The following is a 21,614-nucleotide window of genomic DNA, read 5'->3' as shown; positions in this document are numbered from 1 at the left end:
GAAGCATTTGACTCATGCGGCATAGAAGAGCTAATGAAAGTAAACTAATGCTATAATTTAGGAGTTAAAATGGGCATCTGATCACAGAACGTGTGTTGAGTCTTACTGCTTGTCGACAGTCTGCTTTTGGCCTGTTGCTGGTCCCACGCTAGCTGCCCAATCCTGGCTTTTTGCTAGGGATTCTCCGGGTTCTCCGTGTCTGATTGAAACCGCCTCCTCCGTCTGGCAATTCGGCTGTTTTCAGGTTTCCTTCGTTGTAGCTGGCGAGACCACGTGGCTTGGTCTGACCTCGGTGAAGTTGGCTTCGACGAAAAAGGCTTAAAATGGAACTTGGTCGTTCCTGAATTAGTCCAGTGTAACTTAACGGACTGATAACTTTAACAAACAAAAGAAATAAAGAAAATAAAACAAACTGAAGGCAGATCGATGTCGCGGCACTTCAGGTGTGTAGCTTCAGGCGAACAAAAGGCCTGTTTGTTTCGCTGGCCGAGTCTGGGCGTTGCCTGGCGAGGCACGCCATGCGCGTGCCGAAGCATCCAGAGGGCTGAGCAGAGTGGAAGAGCCAACAGCGAAGAGAAGAGAGCGAGGTCGCGTGTCGCTCTTTTGTTGCCTGGGGCGTGGTTCCCCAGGGGGCGTCTCAGGTTTCCCGAGGGACTGCCTTTCTAAACTTAATGTCTAAAAGAAATCTATTTGCGCGTATTATAATCAAATATTTTCCACTATCGAACCTCAATGGTTGAACGGTTGTACTGTTCTAAGCATTTGGTAACAGGAAACAATTGTCACATTATTGGTCAGGATATTTATACATTTAACGGCATTTCCAACGAGGGCATGTAATACTTATTTCGTCCATTTGGGGGAGCTCAGTTTACATGAGGAAAGCTTAGATTAAATCAAAGATCATCTCTCCTTAGGAACTGGAAATATTGTTGATTCATCCTTAAATTCAAGCTGGCGATTAAGAGTATAGTATAACATTCCTTAGTCATCATTTCTAAAGGAATTTTGTAGGAAAGTATTATGAACAAGCATTGATTACATTAGATGAAGGAGTGTCTTGCTGAAAATAAAAACACTGCACAAGTAACTTTCTTTTCAGCACTAATATCAACAACAGATAGCAACAACAGTTAACATAACTACTCAAATAGAGGCAAACGTAATCAGGTAACTAAAGATTTAATTAAACTTAATCAAATGCTTTGAGTCTTTGGAGACTGCAGTCCTTAGCCATTCAAAGTTCGGTGTCTGGACCATGTCACACTTGGGTGAGACAGGGGTTTTCCTTTTTTTTGATGTGGTAATAAAACAAAGAATAAGGTCAGTTGCCACGGAAACGTGTGGGGGGCCAGTTTTGATAGGCTGTTTAGGGAAATGCCAATGGCTGGTTCGTGTCCCTTTGTCAGTTTAACAGTCAGGCCCCGCGTTATCAGCTTCGGAATCAAAAAGGTGCCAGTTTTATGGTCGGGATAGCACTTAGAGAAAGCAACTTTGACCCCTCCCCTTCTTCTCTGGGGAGGAGAAAGGAATTTAGGGTAGCTCCAAATGTATTCAATGTAAAATGCACAAATCCACACCGTTGTTCACTACAGACTACATGCTGTACAGTATTTGTGGACAGATTTTGTCCCAGGATTTATTATGCATTTCTTTTTCTTCGTTGCATGATTTAGAATAATAAGGTGAGAAATGGGTCTGTTCTGAGTTCATCCTGCACTGCAGCAGCTAATAAAGTCCATTTAATCCCAAAAACGCTTTTCTTTTAGGCAGGCTGGAGCAGAAAACAACTCACCTTTCTCAAGTTGTACAGTAATGTCACATGTGTATGAAGGTGGATCAAACAAGCTAATCTTAAATGTCAAAGTAGAGAGGAGCCTAGTAGGCCTATTTATTTTCATTCATTACACAATATGTACTCTGCCTGCCTCCCTGTGTCTCCTCCCCTGCGTGTGCTCTCCCTCTCTCTCTCCCTCCGCTCCTGAGCCCAGCCAACAACCCGCACCTGCATCTCGTCAGCCACCTCCTCTGCCTGCCACACATGCCAGCAATCCTACCCCGGTTCTCCAGTCAACCCCTGCTTGATCGTCGTTGCTCCTTACCTGGTGCCACTTCACCACTCAAGCGCTTGAGTATTCTGTGTCATTTCTGTTTACCTGTACTTTGTTTCCCCAGTGTCTGACCCAGTCTGTCTGTCTGTCTCCCCTCCAGGTTCACTCACCTCCGTCCTCCATTCCGTCAGCTGGGCTCGCCACCCTACCCTCTCCCCTTGGACCTCTTCCACGGCGTCCTCCCAGCTCCTCCCCGTGCCTTCTTACTTCACTCTCCCTCACCTCCACTCCCTCACCCCCTTTTTTCCTTCAATAAAACCTGTTCATCCTGAGTGTTGCGTTTGGGTCCACTCTGTCCCCACATCATAACAACTACTGCCACATAGATTTTACTTTTGCAAACTTGGTTAGGCCAAAGATGTCCTTATTTGGCCGTTTCATTCCCCTTGCTGAACCTTTTCTCCCAATGACTCATAGTCACAAGATCGTCACACCCAGCTCAGTATTTCACAATAATTTCAACATGTCTCAGTATGATTCTTTTCCACTCTTATTCTTCATACAACCTTTATCTATACTGTCTTTCACTGTTTACTTTATTCCATTTCAAAGTTAATAAAAATCGTACATTAATTGATTACATCATATTTGTTACTTTTAATACATCACATTCTGTACTTCTAAACAATTTTTCAGTTACCTTACTTTCTACTCATTTGTTAACTCAGTTGGAAAGTACCTTACAGTCCCATTGCTTTGTGAGTCATTGTTTGTATATCTGTCCCTTGAGACGTGATTGTTAAAGCGCTGGGATGTCAACCTATTTGACAGGCACCCAGTGGCAATACGGTTCTGACTTGTGTTTATATCAAAGGGGTAGGCACGCACTGCTACCAAAAGCCCCTTTTCCACTGCACAATACCAGCTCGACTCAACTCTACTCGTCTTTCTTTGGTTTTCTATTGTGGAAAAGTTGTACCTGTACCTGCTTCCAGGTACTTTTTTTTGTATCACCTCCGTCGAGGTTCCAAGCGAGCTGAGGCGATACTAAAATGTGACGTGAAAGCGCAGCAGACTGCTGACTGGTCAGAGAGAGAACACTATTCACTGCATCATCATTGCCGGCACTTGACAGAAGTCAGCTACAGAAAGTTTTATATTTCATTACTAAATTCACTTCTGAAAAGTTTTGAGGTGAGAAATCAACCGTGTAGATTTCAAATATTGACAGTTTTACAAACAGTGATGGCGAAACAAAAATGTGCTTGAAAGTTTTCAGAGTTGAGGAGCTCCGCAAGTGGCGGCAGGGCAAGCCTGCGGCAACCCGCGGGAGGTGCTTGTGAAGCCGGCCAGCCGCCCGCTCACTGAGCCCTCTGGTCCCACTGTCACTGAGACCGCTGCAGCAACAACGGCAGAGGAAAACACAGCTGTAAGGTTTTCATACCGCTTATCTGTGTTTGCATTCTGAGGAATGTTGAAAAGTTTTAACTTAAATAAAGAGAAAGCTGTTTGTGGCTATGACGACCCGCTACATTGAGTATCTGCAGTGGAAAACGGAGCACAGCCAAACCGAGTCGAGTAGAGTCGGGGCCAGGCGAGGCGAGTTGAGCTGATTCTGGTAATGGAAAAGCGGCTATAGGAAGCTAATAACTGGGTTGAAGCCATATTATGTGCAGAACTTGCACCTGCCTTCTGGCACTATTGCTGTTAAAAACTCTCTCAGCTTCCACAATCTGCTGTTACCCCTTCTGTGTCAAAACAAAACTCTATTTTTGCAATTTTATGACATTTAATTTGCTAGTGTAATATACAGTGTAATGTTAGTTAATTAGATAAAATATTTATATATGTATTTTATATTATATGCAGCCTGTTATTCCCATTAGTTAAGTAGGCCTACTTATGTATGAAACATGGTGAGCATTATTGTGAGTTAAAAAGCATCTCTCTCTAGCTCTGAGGCTTTCAGATCTTTTAAAGCCTTTCTTGGATTTAATTATGTTTGATGAACAATCAGGGAAAGGCAGTGCTCTGCATTGTTCAAAAACAAATAAAAATAAAAACTAATGAAAAATCCAGACCGAAACTTTTTCTTTACAGTATATGCAGAAAGCCTATTTTCTTTTTTCTACTGTTTGTTCTGTATGAATAACACTTTAGAAATCCTACTGTGTTTGCTGAGATCACAGCTCACAGAAAACTGTACTTAAAGACTAGCCTGTTATTGCCTAATAAATTCTCTTCCATCCAACACACACATTGAGGGGTGACAGGTAAGGAATAACAGAAATTATCTAAATTTATGCCCTGTTCCAGTGGTTATCATCCATTTTGCATCACTGAGCCTCAGATTAATGCCATAATTTCCAAAAAGCAACATCAAACTAAAACATGTAATATTTGTCTTTGATGTAAAAAGTTTGTTTGTGGTGCATTGCGCCTCAAGAGTAATGCTGAAGTTAAGACATATCCACATGCCACTGCAGTGTGCAGAGCTACAGTGTACATGAATGAAAGTTTAATATGTTCTCAGTTACTTTGAAATTATTCATCACATACTGTTGTGGTGTTTCATCAAAAACCTGCTTTGCTGACACACTGTAAATGTGTGTTTGAGTTTGAAAAGTGGCAAACAGAAGTTCACATACAAGGACATGACTCTGTAGGTCACATTTAATATATGAGAATTCACATTAGATGTTACAGTAAATAAAAGATACTAAAACTGTGATTGTCACATTCTTGTCTCCCCACATTCACAAACACTCACCTTGTGGAATCTTCGATGGGGTTTTGAATAAAGTCCTTCACTGACCTTCCAGACCTGAAGTGGCTTGCTCCCCTCTTTTCAACAGTAAAGGTTTCCATATGAGATACGTGCCATACGTGCTGACGTGCTCTCTCCCTCTTTACCTCTTTCAGTTCTCATGCATTAGTTCCTGTTGTTGACTATGTAGTTGCTGTGGCTGCTTTGACATTCAGTATGTAGGTTTTTCAGTCTGCTGCAGTGTAAAATGTTCTCAAATTGTTAACTACAAAACTACAAGATATAAGTTATCCTGGCCATTTAAGTGTGTTGTGTTTAAAAACATGAATAGCGCGCACCATTTAGTATGAAATCATTTTATACCCTGACTCAGCACCCCCCAACTGTGACTGATTTCCAGAGTGTAGATAAGAGTGTACATAAGGTTTCTGAACAATGTGCCCTTTAAATAGCACTGTGCCATCGACTTTAGACCAATGTTTTTGTTGGTCAATTGTGCAATCATTATTATTATTATGTAAAGTAAACTGTGTTTAATAATAGGCCACTAATTAATAGTGTCAAAAATTCTTTGTCTTGACAGTTAATGTAGAATCTCTGGCAACTGGTTGAATGAACTGCTAAAATAAGTGCCACCACCACTATATTATTTCATGTCTTGTAATGTAATGTCATGTAATGAAGTATATATTTTTGCACATCCAACTTAAATTAAAATCACTGGCAATGATAAATGTTAACAGGGTAACATCTTGGACTTTAAAACCGTGACAATCGCTTCACCAGAGAAAACCTATCGGATGCCCTGGGACCCAGGCAAGGCCCATTTAAAGGAGACCCAGCAGCTTTGCATGATTCAAAGTTCAAAAAAATAATTATTATGTGTGTATCTGTGTGAGTGTGTGAGTATTTTTTATGTGTTCTTGCTAAACCAGTTTGTGTACAGCCAACAAAACCAGTCCAAGTTTCCGGTTCTATAGTGCAACATTGCATGTCGACACATGGCAGTTTGTTGGGACATGCCATTGACCTGTTGCCCATTTTATTTGATCACATTAGCTTCCGCTGTCACTACGCCAAACGTGTGTTATGAGATGAGGTGGGAAATTAAATAGTGACTGGTGGACAGGTGTGAAGGTCTGGAATGACAGGAGAGGTTAGTATGCACAACACAGACATAAATCAGAGGAGTTCGAGGCAGAAAATGGAAGACAGGAGGATGGAGCAGCTGTTGCCATGACGGCAGACACTTTAATTTTGATTCTAAATCATTTTCATTTTTTGTCAGCTATAACAATGCCCCTGTCAGAGTAAGGAAACAGCTTCTCTGTCATTTACAGGGAGTTTGTGGTGTTTTTCTACACCAGCAGTTTTTCCATTTATTTCACTCATCAGCTCATTATCACAGTGACAGAGCTCATTGTGGTTAGTACATGGCAGACAGCACATGGAAAGACCCAGCAGTAGGAGTTCAGCAGCTAACCATGGTTCTGTTATCTTGAAGTGGAACCATCTTTGTCTATTTGGCCTATAAGTGCTGGTACAGTGTGTTCCTTTTATATCTGAAAGCAAATGAACAAAAGTCGATAGGATCACTGTTGGTAATGAGAGTATCCAGCAGCAAGGTTTTGTTTAGCGTGGGAGGCTGATAAGAGGATGCCCCTCCACCCATGTCCCGGCAGCGAGCTACAGTGTGACTCTGGATGTGTGTGACTCTCTTGAACCCTTTTGGGATTTCAGCCTTTTTCTCTCATCTGAGTTTTTGTTGGTAGTTTATTAAAGACTGTGGAATGCAAAACAATGCACATGGCAGCTATGTACTACACAGAACCATGAGTCAGCAGGTTTAGTGCCAAAACCCTATGCTAGCTGAATGCAGTGGCAGATCCCTCCTCATACTTGTTGGCACCATACAATGTTTGGTATGAAAACCTGCAGGTCATTTTGAGCGTTTGGCTCAAACTGTGCAAATGTATACATTTGTTGTTTCTTTTGTTGGTTTCATCATGTGAAAGGGACATTAATTTATTAGTTTCTGTAGTATTGTTTTGAATTCATCTCAGTAGTGTGTAAGGCTATGTGGTGTGTGTGTTTTTCAGGACTTGTGTATCTTGTCTGAAGGCAAAGTTTGGTTTTTAAGCAAGGATGAATGGCTTTGAGTAGAGCGCTTCTTTTTGACCTGAAAATAGGATGTTTGGGGAATTGGGTGAGAAGTTGTGGATTTGTGTTTAGAGTTTCGAGAATAAGAAGCATAATTTCAAGAAATATGTTTAAGCAATTGAAGTCATTTTTGTAGTGATTTCTGTACATACAGTAAACTGTTCTACTGAATTGTTTTTCTCAATTGCTAACACAATAAAAGTCAATTCTTAGACCAAAGCATGAAAACCTTACCTTATGCAACCATGCCTTACACACAGCACCAAAAGTACAAGCTTTACACTTTGTAATCAATTCTGCAACACACACGATGCAAAACACTACAACCAGTTTTCTACATTACACACTTTGTTCAGGAATTAAAACTCTTGCAGTTATTGGGAAAACATTCCCATTCAAAATGCAACACACACTTAATTGGCAACACACCAAAATTGAAACACTTAAACAGTAAGTGAACACCAACTAGTCACAGCTGTAGCACTACAGGTAGACCTCAGGTAAGCTCACCTCTTTTGTGATAAATTTGCAAAAATGGAGGCAGAAAGAGGAAGAGGAAACTGGAGAGAGAGGGACAGGAGGACGACAACAACAAAAGGAAGGGGGCTTCCAGTAGCACGAGGTTGGGGATGGCTGCGTGAGAACTTTGCTCCTGACCGAACTGCCATAAATCCCCATATAATGCAGGAGATTTGCCTTGAAATACTTAAGTAATTAAGATACTAATGTCGGTGGGAGATGAATGCGGCCTCAGTATGTCGTGTGAGGCACAAAAAAAAGGAAAACCAACACAGAAAACGCAGGTTGCAGCAATTAGGCTTTGCTAGGTGAGATGGTCTCATTAGCCTCCATCCGTAACGGCATAAGTGAAACCAAGCCGAGCAACGGGTAGGAAAGGTGGAGACATTCAGTATGGAAATGAATGAAACTTTCAACCAGATGCAGAGAACTCAACTCCAACTGAAGGGGGCACCTCCATGATTCACTTCCCTGAACAACTGGTGACCTCCATCCATCAATCCATCGTCAACCACTTATCCTGAGTACAGGGTTGTGGGGGACTGGAGTCAGTCCCAACATACATTGGGCAAAAGGCAGGGTACACCCTGGACAGGTCGCCAGTCCATCGCAGGGCCACACATAGACAGACAACCACTCACACTCACATTCATGCCTAAGGACAATTTTCAACCTACACCAATCAACACCAATCACCCTAGCCTGCATGTCTTTGGATGGTGGGAGAAAGAGCACCCGGACAGAACCCACGCGGACACAGGGAGAACATATAAACTCCACACAGAAAGGCCGGGGCAACCGGGGTTTGAACTCACAACCTTCTTGCACAACCTTCTCCCAACTGGTGACCTTTCCATCTTTATTATTTGACACTGGATAAAGACGGTAGGCTGCATCTCTCAGACCATCTGAATAACTTTAACTCCGTTATCTCTTCTAAATGGTGTGTTCCAATTTAGTGTCTTTCAATACATCCTAAACTGTACTCCTGTATTACTTCAAAGCCATAAAGTTTATAGTAAGTTGATTAACTACACTATTGAGCACCTTTTTTTTCAATGAGAGTAGGTTACCCACTGAATACCACATTGGTGATCAGTAATATTGTTGGGTTGGACCTACTTCACCCCTTAAAGGTTTATTTTACATGCGGTGTTCTTTATCATAATACAGTAGGCTACTTGCTAATTTCCATAGCCCAAGACTTTAATATCACTTTAATTTCAGAATAAGGCAGTCGGTCAGTAGTGTTTGAATAACAGCCACCCACAAAAATAACTTGAGGGGGCCTGCACTCAGCGGCTGAAACATCCCCCAATATAAGAGGTCCAGGAATAACCTTTTCCATGGAAGAACATTTTTTGTTTACTGTCACGTTTTATTGCTGTTACTGTTCAGTTATCATTGTTCATGGTTCTTATTTGCTTTTCTTAGGGGAGTGTCTAGGATAATGCTGGTCTATAGCTGACTAACAAAGAATTTAAGGTTATCACCCTAAATGACAATGGCTTGTCGACTCCTGTCAAGAGAAGTGTTATCAAAAATAAAAAGAGAAAAGGCACTAATTATATTCTAGGACTGCAGCTAATGATCATTTTAGTATTCGAAGCTTCGATAGATTATTTCAACAATTCATCAATGCGTTGTTTAAGAAGTCCTTTTGCTTGGCAGCGCCAAACAGCACCATCATAATCACGTTGTGTTCACAACAGTAACAAATGTCCGTGCAAAACATTGTGCTGTATAGTTGGATTGAACGAAGTATCAATGCACAGAATTTGCGTCGATGCATTTTATTAATAGTCGATGAATCATTTCAGCCCTATTATATTCTTTCAAGAAACCCATCTAACAGATCAGAAACACGACAAGATAAAGAAAATGAGGTTTATACCTACTTATTATTCATCCCTTAAAACAGGACGCAAGAGGGGTGTGGCTGTTTTGATGCCAAATAAGGTTAATTTTGAACTCCAGTCAGAGATTAAAGACCATAATGTTTATTATGGTAAAGGACAAATTAGATGACAAGGACGTGACCTTTTTGAATATGTATGCACCCCTAGGCAGCAACAAAACATTTTACAAGATAATATTTGATTTAATAGCATCCCAATCTCCTGGAGTTTCAATCTGTGCAGGAGACCTCAACATAATTTTGAACCCAAAATTGGACACAACTAATCAAAAAAGGAAAATCACCCCACTGAAAGAGAGAATTCAAGATCTAGGTGTTATAGAAGTTTGGCGGGATTTCCACCATCAAGATAGACAGTTTACTTTCTACTCAAACCGTCACAATGCATATTCAAGAACTGACTATCTATTTATGCATAACTCGGAGAGGCACAGGTTAAAGGAATGCAAGATAAACCAGAGAGATATATCAGATCACTCCAGTGTCCACTTAAAATTACATCTAGATACTAGACCCAAAATGACAACGTGGAGATTAAATGTAAGCATGTTAAATAGCCCTGTGTTTAAGGGGAATATAAAGAAAGAATTAAAAACATATTTGGATTACAATGATGATGGGAATGTGAATCCAATGATGCTGTGGGACTCAAAGCAGTCCAGTGAGGGAAAATTATATCAGAATCTGCATTCATTAAAAAAATTAAAACTCAGAAACTCTTAAACCTGCATAAATAGCTAACAGAACTGGAACAACAACATATTAAGAATAAAGACCCACAATTAACACCCACAACAAATAAGATTTACTGTGATGAAGAAAATGGAGAAAAATCTCAGGTTTACAAAACAGAGACACTATGAGGCAGGCTCCAAAGCATCCAAGCTGCTAGCTTGCAATCAGAAAATACAGGCTGCATCTGAAAAGTCAAAAAAATCTCCTTTCCTAACCACCTTTCCTTGACCATGATGGAAAACGTTATGAGGTCAAGGAAAGATGTGAAGGCAAATTCGTAAGGACTTTGGCGGGTCTAAGAGAATCCGACTACTCTTCTGTTCTAAGCGACGTAATTATGCAATGGCGGATTTTACTGTTGTGGTTTGCCATGATAAAACTACAATGTTCTGAAGAAAAAGCGCATCTTTGACACTGCGCCCCATGTTGTTGTAATGCAGGCCATCTAAAGGTGGACAACACGGTGGAATATATTACTTAATAACCAAGATAGCAAAAAGGCAGATAAGGTACCAGTCACTAAATAATGGACAGGGTTGTCACATTGAGAATGCTCACACTCACCCTGCTGCCCACCCATAGGCGTATTTATCAACATGAATCCCAATTGTATGTAAATACAGTGTTTCCCACAGAATGACCTCGTAACTGTGCCGAGAAAGGGGGGGGGGGGGTGAGAGGAGATGCTGAGAGATTATATGCGCTGCGCGGAGCTCTGTCATCAAATACGATTTTACCCATTTTAAATCAAGCGAAAATCAGCATTGATAATGTGGCAGGCCGCCACAAATCAGTGTGTGGGAAACGCCTTCTGTAGAGGTTATCCAGCTTGATCTTTGCCTTTATTAAGGCGAGGGTGTCAGCATCTGTGACTGAAGTATTAATTTGCTGAAGGCTGCAGTAACGTGAGGCTACACGCTGCAACATTATCCTCACATTGATCACGTTACAAGACAGCTGCGTGGGTCTCAGTTATTGTTGACAGTTTAAGATATATGCATATTAGCAAGTTATGGTATAAGAGAGAAAAGGCTTAATAGCCAATGGTAACTTACATGGTGATCAACCTCCTTTATCTGTCATGGTTGGTTTATTTATTTTTTTATTGTAGAAAACACTTAATGGCTTATTTCAACAAACCAAAACATAAAACGGTGTTGAAACAGTATTAGATTACAAAAAAGCCAAAAGAAAACAAACCTAAAGAAAGAAGGTAATTGTGAGTCTTATTAAAGTATCATAATGTGCGTCTGTATTGCAAGGATCTTGCTAAATGTGGTTGATGGATTTTATCGTTTGAGTTTGAGAATGTGCGCCACAACTAAATGTTGCCGCCGCAAGGAATTGTGGGACGGCATTCTCTCCTTTCCTTTCGTAAAGGATGGTCAGGTGTACCCTATGGTAAAGGAGATATGAAAGGAAGCATTGAGGCATCTTTCCTCAGCTTTTAGAGAATTTGAACAGCTCTTATCATGGCTGCCACTGAAATACTTCCGGTTCACTTCACTCAGTTAGGAACCTTCCAAAGCAAAAAAGACTTTTCAGACGCAGCCACAGTCTACAAGATTAGGGACCCTCCCACTAAAAAAGTTACATTTAAACTAGAGGGTATAAAAAAGCATTTAAAAGACATTTTACCAGACCCTTTAAACCCAACCCACACCATTTGAGTTCCTGTACCAATTGGACCTGCCATCCTTCAAAATGAAAACTGATAAAAGAAACATCAGCTGAAGAAACTGATAAGGCGATCTCCTCCCGGAAGTTCTTTAAATCTCCAGGGACAGACGGATTTCCAGGAGAATGTCATAAATCACTGAGGGAGCAATTAATACCAATACTACATAGAAGCTTGAATTAAACCCTGAGAGAAGGAATTCTCCCTTCATCTTGGAGGGAGACCAATGCGGATCTTATAGACCTATCAGTGTTTTACAAATTACAAATTATATGCAGCCATTTTAACCAAACGAATGGAGGAAGTGATACTTTTTTCTTATTGATGAAGATCAAACTGGGTTTACTAAAGTAAAGAGAAAATTGGAGCTACCCTACTTAGCATGGATGCGGAAAATTCGATTTGGTGGGGTGGGAATTTCTTCATACAGTTATGGAAAAATTTGGTTTCCATGAGAAGTTCATTAAAGGCATCAAAACACTTTACACGTCCCCCATAGCCAGAATTAAGGTAAACGGAGGCCTGTCAGGAACCATTCACTTGCAACACGGCTGTCATCTGGGCTGCCCGGCCAGCCCAGTGCTCTTTAATCTTTTTATTGAACCTCTTGCTCAAGCCGTGATACAGAATCATCACAATAAAAAGATATAGAATACAAAATTGTTGTGGTGGCAGCCCGGCTGACGGTGAGTGTCCTGGTTTTTTCTCCTTTTTATCAGTTTTTCTGTTTTTTCCTTGGTTTTCTGTTCCCTGCCTGCCTCCCTGTGTTTTCTACCCTGTGTGTGCTCTCTCTCCCTCTGCTCCTGAGCCCAGCCAACTACCTGCACCTGCATCCCATCAGCCACCTCGTCAGCCTGCCACACCTGCCAGTAGTCAACCTCATCCCAGCCTGTATTTCAACCCCGGTTCTCCACACCATCCTCGCTTTGTCGTCGTTGCTCCATACCCGGTGCCACCCCCACGTTCAGGCTTCCATGTTTCTTGTTTTTTCACATTTACCCTGTGCCTTGTCGCTGTCTTCCCTAACCTTGTCTCTCTGTCTGTTTCCCTCCCAGGTACACTCACCCTCGTCCTCCGTTCGGCTGGACTCATCCACTGGCCCATTCCTCCTCGGACTTCCCTCATGGCGTCCTCCCTGTTCCCCCGCCTCTCCTCGCTTCCTCGGCCCCTGTGTTGCCCGGCTCCCTGGCCCCCTGTCTCCTTGGTTCCCCATGCCTGTGCTTCCCCGACATCCACCTCTTCCTCCACTCCAGTCCCTTTACCCCTTTCTCCCTCAATAAACCTCCTTCCCTCCGAACTTTGCATTTGGGTCCTCTCTGTCCCCACACCACGCAATCCCACAACACAAAATATGTCTTTAAGCGGACGACATCTTGGTCAGCCAAAAGAATCCAGATTCAGGAATATTGAGATTAATGGATTTCCTGCAGATGTATGGAACCCTGTCAGGCTACACCCTTGATGTTGATTAAAAACACACGCCTTGACACTCAATTTTGTGCCATCATTAGAGCACAAGTTCAACTGGGACTCTACCTCTATTAAATATTTGGGTGTTAAATAAACAAAGGACATACCACAGTTATTCTTGAAAAACTATGCAAGTATTAATTCACAGATAAAGTAAGATCTAGACAGATGGGCCTCCCTGCCCCTGGAACTTGGCAACAGAATTTTAAATACATAATATTTTACCCAGATTGCTTTATCTGTTTCAGTCCTTACCCATTTGTGTCCCTGACAGTCAATTTAGAGAATGGACTAAGATGATGTCCCTTTTTATCTGGAATGGCAAAGCTCCCAGGGTGAGATATAAAACTTTACATCTGCCAAAATGTAGTGGGGGGGATGGGCTTTCCAAGACTCAAAGATTACTATTTAGCGGCACAAATAAGACCTCTGTTGCTCGGGTGCAATAAAGACTACTTTGCAAAATGGAAAGCGGTGGAGTTATCACTGTCACACAGACCTAAACAGAGTTTATTAGGAAGCCCAGTGTTGGCTAAACAATATGATATCCAGGGCCAGCGGGTTAGATTCTCTATAGAAATCTGGTTTGGCCTGGTCAAACAACTTAACATTCAGAAAGAAATTTTTAATGTGGCCAACTCACAATCCAGATTTCAAACCAGGTATGAGTGATGGAGGCTTCACTCATACAAAACTGTCCAGAAAGATCATTGGAGAACTATATAGACATATAGCTGAATTAAGGGGTCACTCAAAAAACTATATTTAAAAAGAATTGGGAACTGTAATTACTTCTGAACAAATCACCACTACGGCCTCACAACTGAGACAGATTTCTCCTGGAAAAATTGTAACAGATTACCAAAACACCAAAGCAAAAGTCTAAACAGATAGGATTACAAACTACATGCTGGAGAGGATGTGGACACAGTATGGCAGATCATACACACATATTTTCAGGAGCTGTCCCATTCTTAAATCCTTCTGGGGAGGAGTTCAAAGCATAATTGGAGAAGTATTGTATTATTTTAATTTTAATTGTTTATCATTCTACCTGAGTAATAGGGACATTGAACTACCAATGAAAGACAGGTACCTCCTAAACATCTTCATGGCAGCAAGCAAAAATTCCATAATAAGAAGATGGCTCAACACAGAACCTCCCACAGTTAATCAGTGGAAGGTCCTAATTAAAGACATCCAAACTATGGAACTACTGACTTTAAGTCTTAGATTACAAAGGGACAAAGATGATGCCCTCTGGGAAAAATGGAACACCTATATCACAAGAAGAGGTGATAGCCTACCTTAATGCCTTGTATATTATGGTTAAGAAACAACAATGACCATATTGCTGTAATCAGTGCCGACCTACTCGCAACCCCATGGTTCTCTCATGTTTTGTTCTTATGAATGTGCGCAATTATGTACATATGAATATGTTTATGATTATTAGCACATATGTGCTCGGGTGCACAGACATATGTGCATATCTATTTTTTTCTTTTTTCCTTTTTCGTTGTTTCTTTTGTATTCAATAAGGACACTACATGGCTGGCATTTGAATTATTTTGTCCCATCATATTGTAACCATACCTATTGGTACTCATTGTACTGATGCTGCCCATGACTTAAAAATAAATCATAAAAAAACAACAACAACAAAAGGAAGGGGACCAGTGGCCTGTACTACGGAGTTCAACCTACACAGAGTTAACTCGGGGTTATCAGGCAAACTCAGGGTTCAGAAACTCTGACTGCCTACACTAGAGTTAAACGGTACAACGAAGGTGGATAAGATGTTGGTTAGTTGAGTCCGTGTTAACTTAATTGGAATTGGTGCACGTTGGCATAAAAGGGGTGTGTTCAGCTGTGCAGGCAGAGCTTTTCGCAACGGCGCATGCTCCGTATTTCTCCAGAGGAATGCATGTTGGTAGTGTCAGGAAATTATGAATGGAAAGACAAGTTAATGGCAAAATCTAATATCGTGGTGGGCAACAAAGCCAGGGAAGCTTTAGGCCTATTTTATGGGCTCTTCTTTTACATGTAATATGATTGAGAGATGTAAGATGTAAAGGTACAACTGCACATAAGGTCCATTGTAATAGAAAAAAGGAGCCAGCGGAGAGGGGTAATAATCCGAGAGAAAATTTAATTTCCGAGATTAATCTACAAGTAAAAAGCACTTTAGAGACTTTGCCGTGGATTGGGCATATTTGGAAGAAAACAACATTAATTTCAGGGAAATTTTTCTTCTTGTAAATTTCTCATTCATCCCGACCCTGGCTCCCTATTTTTGGACACGTAAAATAGTCTAAATATGTGAAAACACTCAGGAGAATTAATTATAGTCTACAGATGGGCTACATCTAAGAAAGTATCCCGTTAATTGATTAAGATTCCTCTCTAAAATCACAGAGGCTGCAGGGCTCGATGTCTGAACGTAATGCTGTTGTGTAACTTCATTTCAACCGCAGTGGAACAAATCAGGATGGAATCTAAACATATTTTATGAAGTGGTGTATATTAATATCCTACTTCTCATCATGAACACTGAGTACAGATGTGCTTTGTAGTCCACGAGCAGGGTAACCTTGAGTTAACCATGAACAAAACCTGCTCGGAGCAGTTTAGAGATGCAGCATAAATTGCCATGGCAACAGACCTCGGGTAATACCTTTCATAGTATGGGTTAAGTTACTACCCGACATCACGAAGTCACTCCTGAAGTTACCTGGATAAGCCAGTTACCCCGCTTCGTAGTACAGGCCACAGGAATCGACAGACATTTCTCATGAAATTAGGGCCACTTTGGTGGACGATGTCATCCATCATGGCCTGACAATGAGGGAGGCTGGGCAGAGAGTACATCCCCACCCTAAGTTGCTACACGGCATAATACAGACATTTAGACAGGTGTCATCAACTTTCTACACTGCACAGACTGTACAGTACCTGTAATTGTTGCACGCCATTGTGCATTACTCTACAATATGGTAAATGGTCTGTACTTCAAAAATGCCTTTATAGTCTTTCCGACCACTCATAGCGCTTTTCTGACTGGGGGCACCGAGGATCAGGGACCTAGTCTTGTCTCGTGAGCTAAATGTGTTGTCAAACCCCTATTTACAGACAGTCCTGGGGTCTCATTTATAAAACTGTACATAGAAAAGACTCCTAAAGTTTGCGTACGTTCAAAATACAGAAAGTGCATTCACACAAACATATTCTGATTTATAAAACAGTGTGCCCACACATCCTATGCCGATTTCCCTTTATAAATCACAATCAACTTGAAATGTGGCGTATGTGAGCAAGTTTCTTGATGACCCTTTAAACGCCTATAGTTGCTTATAAATGGTCAAGGAAACGCCCTTCATTAATATTAATGCCTACTTTCAGATAGAAAAGCTACAAAAATAAATTTAACCCAGTGTGACACTGACATTCGTTTTGGTGAAGCTGAAGCATGTTGTTTGGTGGGTAAAAAACGTACTTTCACGCAACGCTTGCACCAGAGGAAAGGGGGCACCGGAGCTCCACCCCTTATAACGGATCTGCAGGAAGGGGATCTCTCCTGAGAAATGACGTGGTGGATGAACAGTGATATATTTTTCCATACCGTGTTTTTGGCATCACATCCACACAGCGTACAGCATTTGGCCCAAATACCGTGAGGCAATGAACATGTGATAACAATATGTGAAACTATTCACTTGTATTTGCTTGACTGAGGAAACAAAAACGGCATATATTTAAATGTAATTTGTCCTCCTGCCTCTCCGGCAACCATCACCTTATCGTAGTGGAGAGGTTTGCGTGCCCCGGTGAGCCTGGAGGCTGTGTTGTCTGGAGCCTAGTGCTCCTGGTAGGGTCTCCCAAGGCAAAGTGGTTCCAGGTGAGGGGCCAGACTGAGAATGGTTCAAAAAGATGCCTGATGAAAAACTGAGGAAGAGGAGGAGAGACCCTGCCTGGAGGAAGCCTGGGGCCCCCGTCTGGAGCCAGGCCAGAGGGAGGGCACGCCAGCGAGCACCTGGTGGCCAGGTTTGCCACAGAGCCTGGCCGGGCACAGCCTGAAAAAGCAACATGGCACCCCCCACTCCATCATTTGAACCCACTATCCATAGGAAGATCCACAGGGGTCGGGTGCGCTGCCACATGGGTGGCCGTGAAGGTCTGGGGCCTCGACGGACCAGACCTGGGAGGCAGAGGCTGGCTCTGGGGACGTGGAACGTCACCTCTCTGTGGGGAAAGGAGCTGGAACTTGTGCGTGAGATGGAGCGCTACCAGTTAGATCTGGTGGGGCTAACCTCCACGCACAGTCTCGGTTCTGGAACCGTACTCCTTTATAGGGGATGGACCCTATTCTTCTATGGATTTGCTCAGGGTGTGAGGCACCGGGCGGGTGTGGGGATACTCACAAGCCCCCGGCTGAGCACCGCTACGTTGAAGTTCACTCCGGTGCACAAGAGGGTCGCCTCCCTATGCCTTGGGGTAGTGGATATGTACATATAGCAGTTCAGTATTCTGCCTTCTTGGAGACCCTGACTGGAGTTTTGTATGGGGCTCCAGTAGGGGACTCCATAGTTCTGCTGGGAGACTTCAACGCGCATGTGGGCAATGATGGAGATACCTGGAAAGGCGTGATTGGGAAGAAGGGCCCCCTGTTCTAAACCCGAGTGGGTGTTTGTTGTTAGACTTCTGTGCCATTCATGGATTGTCTACAACATGTTCGAACATAAGGATGCTCATAAGTGTACGTGGTACCAGAGCGCCCAAGGCCGTAGATCGATTTTGTAATCGTTTCATCTGATTTGAGTCCGCATGATATGGACATTCGGGTGTAGAGAGGGGTGGAGCTGTGAACTGATCACCATCTGGTGGTGAGTTGGGTCAGGGGGTGGGGGAAGACTCTGGACAGACCCGGTAAGCCCAAACGGGTAGTGTGGGTGAACTGGGAATGTCTGGAGAAGGCCCCTGTCTGTGAGATCTTCATCTTTAAAGCTTCTACTGCTAAAGCCACAGTGGGAAGTTGTGGTCTCAAGGTCTTAGGTGCCTCAAGGGGCGGTAACCCTCGAACACTGTGGTGGACACTGGTGGTCAGGGAAGCCGTCTGACTGAAGAAGGAGGCCTTCCGGGATTTGTTGCTGTGGAGTACCACGGAGGCGGTTGCAAGGTACCAACAGGCCCGAAGAGCTGCAGCCTCTGCTGTGGCAGATGCAAAGCAGCAGGTGTGGGAGAAGTTCAGAGAAGACATGGTGAAGGACTTTCGGTTGGCACCAAAGTGCTTCTGGAGAACTGTCCACTACCTCAGGAGGGGGAAGCGGGGAACTGTCCAAGCTGTGTACAGTAAGGATAGGACTCTGTTGACCTCAACTGACTGACACGCCCTCTCTAGTAGAGGCAGAGCTGGAGGCTAATTTTCGCGTCAATTTCCCTGGTGGAAGTCACTGAGGTAGTCAAACAACTCCACAGTGGTAAAGCCCCAGGGATTGATGAGCTCCGCCCAGAAATGCTAAAAGCTTTGGGTGTGGAGGGGCTGTCTTGGATAACACGTCTCTTTAACATTGCATGGAAGTCGGGTACAGTGCCCAAGCAGTGGCAGACTGGGGTGGTGGTTCCCCTGTTCAAAAAGGAGGACCAGAGAGTGTGTGCCAATTTCAGGGGCATCACACCTCCCCGGTAAAGTCTACTCCAAGGTGCTAGAACGGAGGGTTCGGCTGATAGTTGAACCTCACATCGAAGAGGAACAATGCAGTTTTCGTCCTGGTCGTGGAACAACGGACCAGCTCTATACTCTCTCAGGGATCCTGGAGTGGGCTTGGGAGTATGCCCATCCAGTCTACTTGTGCTTTGTAGATCTGGAGAAGGCGTATGACCGGGTCCCCCGGGAAATACTGTGGGAGATGCTGTGGGAGTATGGGGTGAGGTGGGCCCTTCTCAGGGCAATCCAATCCCTGTACATCCAAAGCGAGAGCTGTGTCCGAGTATTCGGACTCTTTCCAGGTGGGGGTTGGCCTTTGCCAGGGCTGCGCTTGGTCACTGTTGTGAGATTGCGTGGTGTGTGGACAGAGAGGACCCAAATGCAGCACTCTGAGGGAAGGAGGTTTATTGAGGGAAAAAGGGTGAGAGGGACTGGAGTGGAGGGAGAGGAGGACGTCGGGGAAGCACAGGCACGGGGAACCAAGGAGACAGGGGGCCAGGGAGCCGGGCAACACAGGGGCCGAGGAAGCGAGGAGAGGCGGGGGAACAGGGAGGACGCCGTGAGGGAAGTCCGAGGAGGAATGGGCCAGTGGATGAGCCCAGACGAACGGAGGACGAGGGTGAGTGTGCCTGGGAGGGAAACAGACAGAGAGACAAGGTTAGGGAAGATAGCGACAAGGCACAGGGTAAATGTGAAAAAACAAGAAACATGGAAGCCTGAACGTGGGGGTGGCACCGGGTATGGAGCAACGACGATGAAGCGAGGATGGTGTGGAGAACCGGGGTTGAAATACAGGCTGGGATGAGGTTGACTACTGGCAGGTGTGGCAGGCTGACGAGGTGGCTGATGAGATGCAGGTGCAGGTAGTTGGCTGGGCTCAGGAGCAGAGGGAGAGAGAGCACACACAGGGTAGAAAACACAGGGAGGCAGGCAGGGAACAGAAAACCAAGGAAAAAAGCAGAAAAACTGATAAAAAGGAGAAAAAACCAGGACACTCACCGTCAGCCGGGCTGCCACCACAACAGTCACCAGTCCTGTTTGTGATATTCATGGACAGGATATCAAGGCGTAGTCGTGGTGAGGAGGGGTTGCAGTTCGGTTCACCCAGCTCTACATCAGCACCGGAGGACCGCATAGTCTCTCGTCAAGATTGTTTTTTTTATAGATCACAACCTTTGCATGGGAAGTTGCGTACACACGTTTCCAGCCCTGTTGTGTACGTACGAACCGTTTATAAATGAGGCAATGGATGCAACAGCACAGCCTCTTAAGTTCATCAATGAAGCTGGATTCAAGCTAGCTAAAACCAGATGTCGGAGCTAAAATACAATAGGACAGAGAGCCATTGTGATGTCCCAAGGCAGCGTAGAGGAAATTTCACTGTGTGCGGCCATTTGTCTACAGCTCCATGTCACCCTAGATCCCTACAATTTTGCAAACCAGGAGCAATTGTAGACCATTTTTAGGGGTGCTGAAGTAAATTTAATCTAAGCACCCCTAAAACATATTACAATCATTTATTATTTTCTTAAAAAAAAAAAATATATATATATATATATATATATATATTTTTTTTTTTTTGTCCTAACGTTAGATTTTGGAAAAGTAAGAGAAGAACAACTAATTACCCTACAGTTTCATATGTCTTTTCTTACATTAAACGAGTTTAATGTCCCTAAATACTGCCATTCTTCAGTTTCTAATGTTTTATAATGATCCGCGATCACGCTGGCCAACTAATCAGTGTAACGGTGGGAGACAGAACGGACCCAAACGCAACGCTGAGGGTTAGAAAAAGAGGTTTATTGAGGAGAAGGGGGTTCGAGGCGAGGGCGGGTGGAAGGAGGGGGAGAGGCTGACAAGGACACGGGGAACCGAGAAGCTGGAGGAACGGAGGGCACTTAGGCTGGAGGCTTGAGGGAGGCTGGCAGACGGATAGGAGAGGGCGCGGAGACTGGGGGTCCAGGCGGGGTGCGAGAGGGGAAGCCGGAGGGCGTCGTGGAGGCAGGCGAGCGAGCCCGGCTGGCCGAGCTGGGAGGCAGAGGTGAGTGAACCTGGAAGGGGGAAACAGAGAGACAGGGTTAGTAGGCAATGGGGACGTGAAGCAAGAGGGAATTTTAGAAAGAGCCAGAACGAAGCGGCGACACCAGGTCTGGAGCTGCGAGGAAGGTGTGGAAAGCCGGGGTAGATATACTGGTTGTGATGAGGCTGATGGCTGGCAGGTGCGGCGGCTGGGGATGGAGGTTAACGAGGTGCAGGTGTGGGTAGCCAGCCGGGCTCCGGAGCAGGGAGGGAGAGAGCACACACAGAGAGAGAGAGAGAGGGCACAGGAGAAACCAGAAAGTGAGGGAAAGGAGAAACAGGACACTCACCAACAGCCGGGCTGCCACCGCGACAATCAGCTTATTTTCAATATTGATGGGGGATACGAGTGGCAACTCCCAACTTGGACTGGTCCTCGTTTTTGCTGAATTCTGATTAGCCGATCAAAGGCGACTACTTTGCACATGGGGCGAGTTCAATCCAACAGTTTGCACCAGTTTGCTACGTATTTTCGGGGCTGACCTCAGCCAGGTTTTGTGACAACAGAGAAGGGGGCAAAAGAACGTCTA

At 43.8% G+C, this 21,614-nt stretch overlaps 1 long non-coding RNA gene across 2 annotated transcripts; it reads right to left on the bottom strand.

The window, feature by feature from the left end:
* Window positions 1–20,784: 20,784 nt before the first annotated feature.
* LOC119905879 lies at window positions 20,785–21,399 on the bottom strand. Of its 2 annotated transcripts, none has more exons than XR_005444899.1 (2): window positions 21,375–21,399; window positions 20,785–21,056 (listed from the first exon to the last, which is right to left on the bottom strand). It is a non-coding gene; the product is annotated as an uncharacterized LOC119905879 (long non-coding RNA). The 2 variants fall into 2 exon arrangements; XR_005444901.1 differs by lacking the exon at window positions 21,375–21,399 and adding an exon at window positions 21,150–21,169.
* Between the last annotated feature and the right edge of the window lie 215 nt (window positions 21,400–21,614).

This window comes from Micropterus salmoides, unplaced genomic scaffold (genome assembly GCF_014851395.1).
Source record: "Micropterus salmoides isolate LMB-PRFRI ecotype aquatic unplaced genomic scaffold, ASM1485139v1 Ms_hic_scaffold_1, whole genome shotgun sequence".
NCBI classification, from domain to species: domain Eukaryota; kingdom Metazoa; phylum Chordata; class Actinopteri; order Centrarchiformes; family Centrarchidae; genus Micropterus; species Micropterus salmoides.
The sequence above is the reverse complement of the archived record's forward strand: the minus strand, read 5'-3'. Positions and strand labels throughout refer to the sequence as shown.